This window comes from Astatotilapia calliptera, chromosome 17 (genome assembly GCF_900246225.1).
Source record: "Astatotilapia calliptera chromosome 17, fAstCal1.2, whole genome shotgun sequence".
Classification (NCBI taxonomy): Eukaryota; Metazoa; Chordata; class Actinopteri; order Cichliformes; family Cichlidae; genus Astatotilapia; species Astatotilapia calliptera.
The window spans coordinates 4,927,491-4,936,666 of record NC_039318.1 but is presented as its reverse complement, the minus strand read 5'-3'; the positions used below and the strand labels follow the sequence as shown (position 1 = coordinate 4,936,666).

General features: G+C 37.6%; 1 protein-coding gene across 3 annotated transcripts in view; it reads left to right on the top strand.

Annotated features, from left to right (window-relative positions):
- Positions 1–9,176, top strand: part of pik3r3b (phosphoinositide-3-kinase, regulatory subunit 3b (gamma)) — a 232,412-nt gene that overhangs the window by 18,527 nt on the left and 204,709 nt on the right. The window lies entirely within an intron of this gene.

Sequence of the window (9,176 nt, the reverse complement as noted above, 5' to 3'; positions counted from 1 at the left end):
GAGAAGGTCCAACCTTTATATACAGTCTATGTACACAGTTGACATGGCTTTTACAAATATGAGAGATTTTGACTGCAAGTGCACAACTTTTATGTTTTCCAAATAGTGTCATTTATAATTTGTCAGAAGCTTAAGCTCATGTGTCAAAAAAAAATAGACAACACTGGAGAGGCATTTCACATTTTAGTGAAAATGTCCTTATTTACTGTCAAATTAATGAATTTATTGGTATTAATTCTTGTAAGAAGTTGTTTATTTCAGTCTTTTCTTATCTTTGTTACAGCTGATCTCATGACCCTCCCCGTTTCTCTTTTTATTGCTACAACGAAGCTGCTTTTTTTACCTCCATTTGGACTGCTGGCTAACTGTATCACGTCTCTCTCGTGGCCGTTTAGCATCAAGTCGTTACTCAGTGCCGATGTGTCGACAGCACAGACAGCCAATATGTTCTATAAAATCAACAACGCAACAAGGTAATAAAAACACCAAATGGACAAGTTAATAATGCTTTAGTTTGGATACTCGATGTGGAGCGTAAATCAGCTGCTGTGTTTGGTCACGCTTAGCTTAGCCTGTGTGTGTAGTGGAGATCTGTAAAATTAGCCATTTTCAACACATTCGTGTTAATACGGTTCAGGACAATAAACCTCGTAGTCAGCTTTCACACAACTGCGTGGTAGGAAACACAGAGTCAGAGTCAACATGTCGCTGTGTCCACACCTTTAACACATGAGCTGATGAAAGAGGCAGCGGTGTGAGAGACCGACTGCATGCCGACCAGACCTCACACTGAGACTACATGGAATGAAACGTTCTGGCTGCATACATGTTTTCATAGCATCAGAGAGAGGTCAGAGGTCAAGAAGGTGGACAGGCGAATGGAAAGTAAGAGCGTTGGCTGATCAGATCTCTCGTAGACTGGAGAGAAAAACATTTAAACGGTGTGTGGTGAAGTGGGAACTTCACACGATGACAAAAACATGCAAATGACTGCTCTACTGCAAGACCGCAGGCAGTGAAATTATGGGCTTAATTGTGGTTATAAATATTGTGAACTGAGTTTTGTAACCTTGTAAACAAAAATATCTGAAAATTTTACGTTTGTGCATCTATTTGTATGTTTGTAAAAAATATTTACACAAGTTGCTTTTTTTTTGTTAAGGTCCAGATACAAACCAAAGAACTACGTGTAAAACTCTGCGCTCACGTTCGCTCGCTTGCGTGTGAAATACTCATGACCACAATTTGAGCCCAGACGAAAAGTCTGTCCATCATATTGCTTGTACAGATTACTATGAAGCAAGGCCCTGTGGGTTAGAGTTTTCCTTGTGACTTCAAAATAAAAGCCTGGGTAAATATAATCACTAAGACTCTAGACAACCTGAGGTTTGCAGTAGCGGTGGAAAAAACTTACAAAAACACTATTTGAAAGTCTATTTCTAATCAGTTTGTAACATTTTCTTTGTCAATTTTAAAAAAAAAATGTACAGATGTTGTAACATCTGTAAAAATTGTTAGGATTATCAGCAAACAGTAAACACCACTGTGCTAAAAGTTGCAGTATTGATCAGTAGCCATTTAAGGCTCCAAAAGTGAGTTCATCCAAAAAAACAAACAAAACCAAACACAATGCATCGATTAGCATTACCAGGGGTGCAGCTGGTCTGACTGACAGGTGGATGTTCTGCTCTGACTGTAGGTTTCACCTCCATTAATTGGAGTCACTGAACTGGACCTTTTCACCATGTCTCTGCTGCTGCTCCTGCTGCTTTTGGACCTTCTTCAATAGAATTACCTTAGAGTTTGTGCTGTTTTATAGCAGGTATGCATTTGTGAGTTGCACTCATGCAGTTTCTGGATGCAGACTAACAAAGTGAGCGTGACAAGTGTTAGCTTGTAAGATTATTTTTACAGAAGGACAAACATATCTGCTTCTAGATTTAATAAAAACAATATTTAACCACTACATTTCTGACAGCATCACATTCATATTTTTATGTGTTTGGGGGTTAAATCGGGTTGCTGCAGATGATGTTTTCATTTTCTGAGCTTTTAATTTGATTTAGGACCTCAGTGACTCAGTGAATATGTGTGTGTGTGTTTATTTGCAGCGTGCAGTGATGCAGAGTGAAGTGTGTCGATTGACCCGCATGGACTCAGTCTAATCCATATGGAGTTATATCTGTGCTGTGAGGACGTCTCCTCTGTCTGCCTCATATGAAGACATTATTCCTTGAGACCAGCAGCTATAAATCACTGCTCCCACATCGTCAATACAGAATCAATGGCCCTCTGAACACACATAAAAATATGTATGTATGTGAGTGGAGCACGGACATCCTAGCACAAACAAAAATCACTGGAAGACAACCGTGAACACACACAACTCCTTTTTCTTTTATGTGCTGTTTTTTATCCTCCAGTATCCATGTCTTTTTGTTTCTCTCTGTCTTTTCTTTTTTCTTTCAAACCTTATTGACTGATCTATTAGAGCAGAAAGTTCACATAATGTCCTCTCATCAGCTAGCTGTACTCATCAAAACCAACCTCATAAAGAAAACTAAGCAAACAGCCAATATTGTGTCATTGTAGATAATGCCTTTTGTGTGTTTTGTCTGTTTTAGTGTGTATGTGGTCAGGGAGTACTGAACATACATTATGGGTATTGTAGTTCAAAAGGAAAACATAGTTATTAAGAAGATCTACTGATGGTCCCAAACAACACTGGGTGATTTTACCAATTTACCATTTTCTGTTTATACTCAATGATGGATTTCCCGCCATTGTAATATCTGCAGTAAATGTCAGCTTTGAATGTGCATTTTGCAACTTTTTTCACTGATGCATTTATGATCACGCCCTGAATGAACAGACCAATTTTATGTTAAAGACTCAGGATTGACGTGTATGAGTGTTTGCTATGTCTCAGCAATCCGGTCTTTAAGTCTGACGTCATTAGCCGTGTTCTGGGCCCAAACTCCGCTGCAGGTCCATAAGTCAACGATCACTGCAGGATCGCTGAGAGTTGGAAAACTGTCTAAATTCTTTCATCTGTAATAAAATGATCAGTGTGGCTGCTCTACCAGGTGTAACAATTAAGTTTAACCTCCAGGCATCCATGGAAATCGAATTTATTATCTCTCTGTAGTTAGAAGTTAGCAGGGAGGTAGCTCGCTAGTTTCCATCTAAATATAATATACCATGTCCTGACTGAAGGATTTCTGAAACAAATGAATTAGTGAATGTTTGAGTGGATATGCTAATTGATTAGCTTCACTTTGACCAGTTAACATGATACATAAAACTAACCTATGTATATGCCATCATTTGCTTTCTAGTGTTTGCTCTCCAAAGCTAGCTGTAACTTAGCTATACAATATGAAGCTGGCACTAGAAGCTTTGTCACATCCAGTGATGGGAATAACGGCGTTACTAACGGCGTTACTTTTTTCAGTAACAAGTAATCTAACTATTACTATTTCTATCGTTACAACGCCATTACCGTTACTACAAGAAAATGCGGTGCGTGCGGTCGCGTTACTATTTTCAACAAACAGACAGTTGAAGCTGTCTTCTGCTTACTGCATTTTATATCAGTTGCCGGAAGTAGCTGTAAGTAATCTGGGCGCTACAGCTTAAGCAGCTGCGCGCGCTCCCATGGACGGTAATCATTTCTGCCCGTCGATCACTTTTGGCACAACACCTGGAGTAAGTGCAAACAATCACATGAGTGCTGCTGTTTGGCTGAAGAAGAATAAAGTAGTCGTCGTAAGCCAATCACACGATCACTTCAAGACGCCAAAGCAACAAGGTGATATATACCAGTTTTAAATTGTGGTGATAGGCCACGTAAAACCAGAGTCATGATAAACAATATATACGCGGCGTTTTTCCTGAATAGTTTTGTCACGTTACTGTCTAAGGACAGCGCTAGCAAGCACTCTCTGCTTATGACCAAAAAATAAATAAACAAATCAAAAAACCCTTTCGTGTTGGTGGAAAATGCACCATGTCGACCAATCAAAAATGATATGGCAACATGACATTTGGTTGTTTAGGAAGACGGGGAAGTTTTAGGAGTTAAGTGTGTGTGACAGAGAGAGAGCCGAAAAAGAGAGAGAGCGAGTTTTGAGATGTGAGAGATTGTGACGTTTACTGTGTTTGTAGTGTGTAGTTAATGTGTTGTCTTGTGTAGTTAGTGTGAGTGTTGTGGATAGTTTTGTGTTGTGTGTCAAAACAATGAGGTGACTGCTGTCTTCAGGTAGAGAACAGGAGTAATACACCTGCTGTCAGACCTGCAGGTATGTGATTTTCTCCTTTATAGTGGACAGAAATAATTTTTTTGGAGTGGCACAAATAATTTGTTTGGCATCTTATTTAATGCAGAAGACCTGATTGTTATGTAAATAGTTTAGGGTAAAAGGTAACGGCTGCAAATAACTTTGTTTGCAAAACTTGTGCATAGGTTTTAAAATTGACAATTTATATTTGCATTTAAAGTTATGAAATATGATTCAATAAACATGTTTGTGGTTGTTACAGTAAAAATATTACTTTTTCTACTCGGATTTGATGTTTTTTTGTCTGATTTTAGGTCAATTGAGTTAATACAGTATGTCAAAATGAAAACAATTGTAAATTCAGACACGTGAGGTTGTGCTGAAAAGAATGACATCAATTTTTAACACCAGTTTGTAAAGATATGACCAATTATACCCTGGAACCCAGAAGGTTAAACATTTTTTTTAAAGTAACACAATAGTTACTTTTCAAGTAATTAATTACTTTTAGAATCTTGTAACTCAGTTACTAACTCAGTTACTTTTTTGAAGAAGTAACTAGTAAGAATAATTAATTACTTTTCAAAGTAACTTGCCCAACGCTGGTCACATCCAAGCTAATGCTATTGTCATTATTCAGGTAGTTCAACATAGTGATACATGACAGAGCAACTTAATTGTGCAAGGCAGTCTTGTGCATGTCTCAGCAATGTTTTTGTCAATGCCAGCTGACAAATGTGAGCAGCGGTTTACTGACTGCAGTTCACTTAACAGCCACGGGTTCATTTATATATGATGGTCTGAGGGTACACTGAGCTTTCTGCTTCGGTTTTCAGAAATGGTGGCTGAAAATGTCCCAGGCCTCTAAGCACTGTAATATGACCAAACTACATTAAACAATAAAAGCGATTACGGATAAGCACATGGGAACATTGGTGCATTTTAAACTGGAAAAGTAAAACCACCTGAGACTTGAGGGTCTAAAATTTGCTCCAGTGTGCTCTGCCAGCCCACAGAGCTTTACTTACTGATACTAAACAAAACTCACTCGCATGCAGATGCAAAACAAAGTAGGTGTTTATTATAATGGCAAACATGACAGATAAAAATAGACTTTGAAGAAATTTCTACAAGCCCGTCCATCACAGTGATGAATCATTATCCTGCGGCTACACATTGAAAAGAGAAAAAAGCTATTTTTCAACACATCTGTATGTCCAGCAGGGACAACACACATCTGTGTTAGTGTTAAATGCAAATATGTCTTCACTGCCGGGTGATAAATCTCCTAAATGTCAACTGTTTAGTAACACAAAGAAACAGCCTCGTTATAGCCTGGCATGCAAACATTTTGAGTTAATTGTGTTTGAGAATTTTCTCAGCTCACAGAGCAGCAAGTGAGACCCAGCTGAAAACATGAACAAGTGTGTTGGTTTTAACACTGATAAATCCATTACACTTCTGTAAAACATCTCTGAGCATTCAGATTCTTCAAGAGACAACTAAGGTTTAAATGTGTAACCAGTTACAGTGCAGTCCAGAGGTTTTATATTTATATTTAATTCACAGAGAAACACTTTCAGATGTTAATTACCACCACTGGTTCCCCCCCCCAATGCTCCCAGTGAGCTATGGTTTACTCCGCTAAGATAAAGGAGTGCAAGATATAATTAATTAACTCCATCACATGTCCCTCACCATCTAGCATTTTGACCGTTAGCTGGAGACAGTAATACTTGTTTTGCTTACAACAAGCTGGAGAAGCAACTGCCAAGTTGATTAGTTCTAACCAGAACGTGAGGCAAGCAGAGAACTGGTTTGATGCTGCAGAGCAGAGCAAGGACTATTTACACCAAGATAGTGGAGGTGGAGTCTGTGCATAGGATGACGAGCTTAGTGGAATGGTAGCTGATTATTGCTCCATTTTGTATTGGGACTAAGTTTATACATGGTATTATTCTATAATAACTATTTATTCAAAATGTGTACTACTCAAACAATGTTAGTGTTGGGAAGAGTTTAATTAGATCATTAGAGAAGGGTGATTGGACAAAACAGCAGAAGCTTAATGCAGTGAAAAGTGACGGATGAAGCTCCAAGAATTAAGGCCAAACACAGGCTGATATATTAATGAAGAATAATCTACCAGAGTGCTAATATAAAGTCAGTGGCAGGTTTCTCAAACTGTGGGGCAGGCCCCTCTAACAGGACTTTAAATCATTGCAAATTGGGTTTGGCTGACCAGGAACAGAGTGAAACTCAGTTGAATAGATGAATTTGTGGGGGTAAAATTTCAAAAGATTACAAATAGATTGTTAATGCTTTGGTGATCTTTATTTTACTAAAATTGAATATTTTTATTTTGATTGGCAAAAATTTTAGCTATTGGGTATGCTGGTTGGGTATCCCAGAAAAATGTTATCTGTAAAATCAGCACATTTACGTCAAAAATATTTGAAACGCTTATGTTTTTAGCATTAAATTAAAAAATATAAAATTGTAATCCTAAAAATGGTAAGACAAAATAACACATCTTGGATTATTTTGGGGTTAAGCTAAATGAAGCCACCAAAAAAGGAGGAGCTGGGGTGGAGGTGGGTTGGTTAAGGCTAAATTTTGTATTTTAAGTAGGCTATATTGGATATGTCAACAATTATCAGATGAGCCATCAGTTGACCTGGACTGCCATTTGATCAACATTAACATCAAATATAATATATAAAAATACATAAATAAAAATCAAATCAAGTGGGAGTTAGGGTTTGCCATATATACTTGTACATATGATAAACACGATGATTAAAAATGAAATATTGCTATCATATTTATATTTTTCCTTTGGGATGCATGTCGGTGTAAAACAGACATAACAGGTGCTAAAAAAATTCACTACTTGATTAGCCTGTAACACCCAACCCATCAAAAAATAGCCTGAAAATTCTTATTTTTTTGGAACTGAGATGTTTATTAACCCTTATAACAAAATTCACAAAAGCTTTATTGCTATATCATGTTGTTAATGATATATTTATTATATATTTTTTGTATCACATTTGATACATTGGGCGTCTTTGGCAAGTTTTTGTTAACAACAATGTTAATTTTAGACAAAAAAAAGAGTTTTGTACATAACATTTTGGAATTATGACAAGCATCAATCATGTTGATGAGCTAGAGGTCTCAGAAACTCATGTATCAAATATGATGCAAAAGCATCATAGGGTTAATAATCAAGTGGAGAATATATAATATCATGATGTCCCTCCCCAGTGGTATTATAATCAAGGAAAAAAAATATTTAACACGATTAATGTCTAGGAAAACTTCTCGCTCTATCAGTTATCTCGGTTCAGGGTTTTTCGGCTTTTCCACTGAGAAACATTAAACCTTAGAACATTTAAATGCCTCAATGCTCTCATTATTGTAGCGCTTACGTGAGTAATGGAGAATTTTAAATGTTTAACTGGGCTGCTGGAAAGCCGGAGAAATCAGGCCAAACCACCAACAAGGGATTGTTAGATGCCAGAAACAAATGACAGAAATTAAAATTTAATTCCTCCATAAAGTCGGGCTCTGTGATGATACACTTTCAATCGGCTGTAAACCTTCTGTCCTCCGATATACAAGCGTGATTGTGTCCATATACAAATACAGGCCTTACTCATAAACAACATCAGCCACCAGAATGAGACCTGAATTGTGAACTGTGGAGATCAAAGTGCTTAGCAAAAATATCCAACTTTCCCTAAAAGCACTAATGACTCCTTTAAACACCAGTGCGGTAAACACATCAATCATAAAAGGAGTGGTTATTAATTTAGTCCATTGCTGTGGTTTACACTGCACTGCTTTTGTAATATGTCAAGGCTATAAGTGGAAACGCAGGCCATTTATGATCTGATTTTTTTCCTGATTCATCACTCATTGCCATCACAAAACTTAAACAGTATCCTGTATCTCGACACCAGTTTAAAGCTGAATCGAAAGCACTTCCAAGGCCTCGCTGACATAAACAAACTGCTCCTCTGATGATGGATTCTGTTGAAATGACACACAGAGGGGGAAAAAAATGACAGAGAAGAAGAAAAAGTTCAGAAAAAGAAACAGTCAGCAGAAAAAAACAAACCGGAAAGAGATGGAGCTCAGAGGAGGTGTGCAGTGTTTTTTCTTTCCCTTTTTTTAGGCTGATATAAAGAGCCATCAGTCTTCAGCTCCAAATGTTCCCATCAAGTAAACATCAATAAATATGTATGAAGGGGGAGAGGGAGGCCAGGAGAAAGTGAGGGAAGCTGTTAGAAATCAAAGTGAGAGATGAGCTTTTATTACTAGTGAAACCATACTGGAAGAAGAAACTAAACCTTACAATACTGGTAGTAGAATCTAAAGACTCAAATCTGCAGAGGAAAAACAGAAATCTGTAACTTACCCATCAAATATGCATCTGTCATTGGTGGCTTTGTCAACATCAAAGTCAACTCTGTTGTCATTACATCAATACTGATAATTTGCTTTTTTTTTGAGGCAACGAGTTTCCATAATTTTTAAAAGTTAAAACCAACTATCAAATTTAACAGTGTTTGAATGTTGTTAGGGCAGTACAGCTGTTGCACCAGATGGTGGATTTAAAACAGGGACCTTCTTGCTGTGAGCTGCAATGATCAGCACTGTGTTGTCTCCCAACAAGAAGGTCCCGGGTTAAATTCCAACATCTGGCCAGAGGTGTTCTGTGTGTTTAGGTTGTTTCCAGGTACTTCGGCTCCTCTCCGTAGACCAAAGATATGCAGTTAGTGGAGTTAAACTATGATTCTAAATTCTTCCCTACAACTTACCTTAACCCTACAACACTAACCTGAGTTTTGTAACACTATCACTTTCAGCCGTTAGTGTTCTACGTTT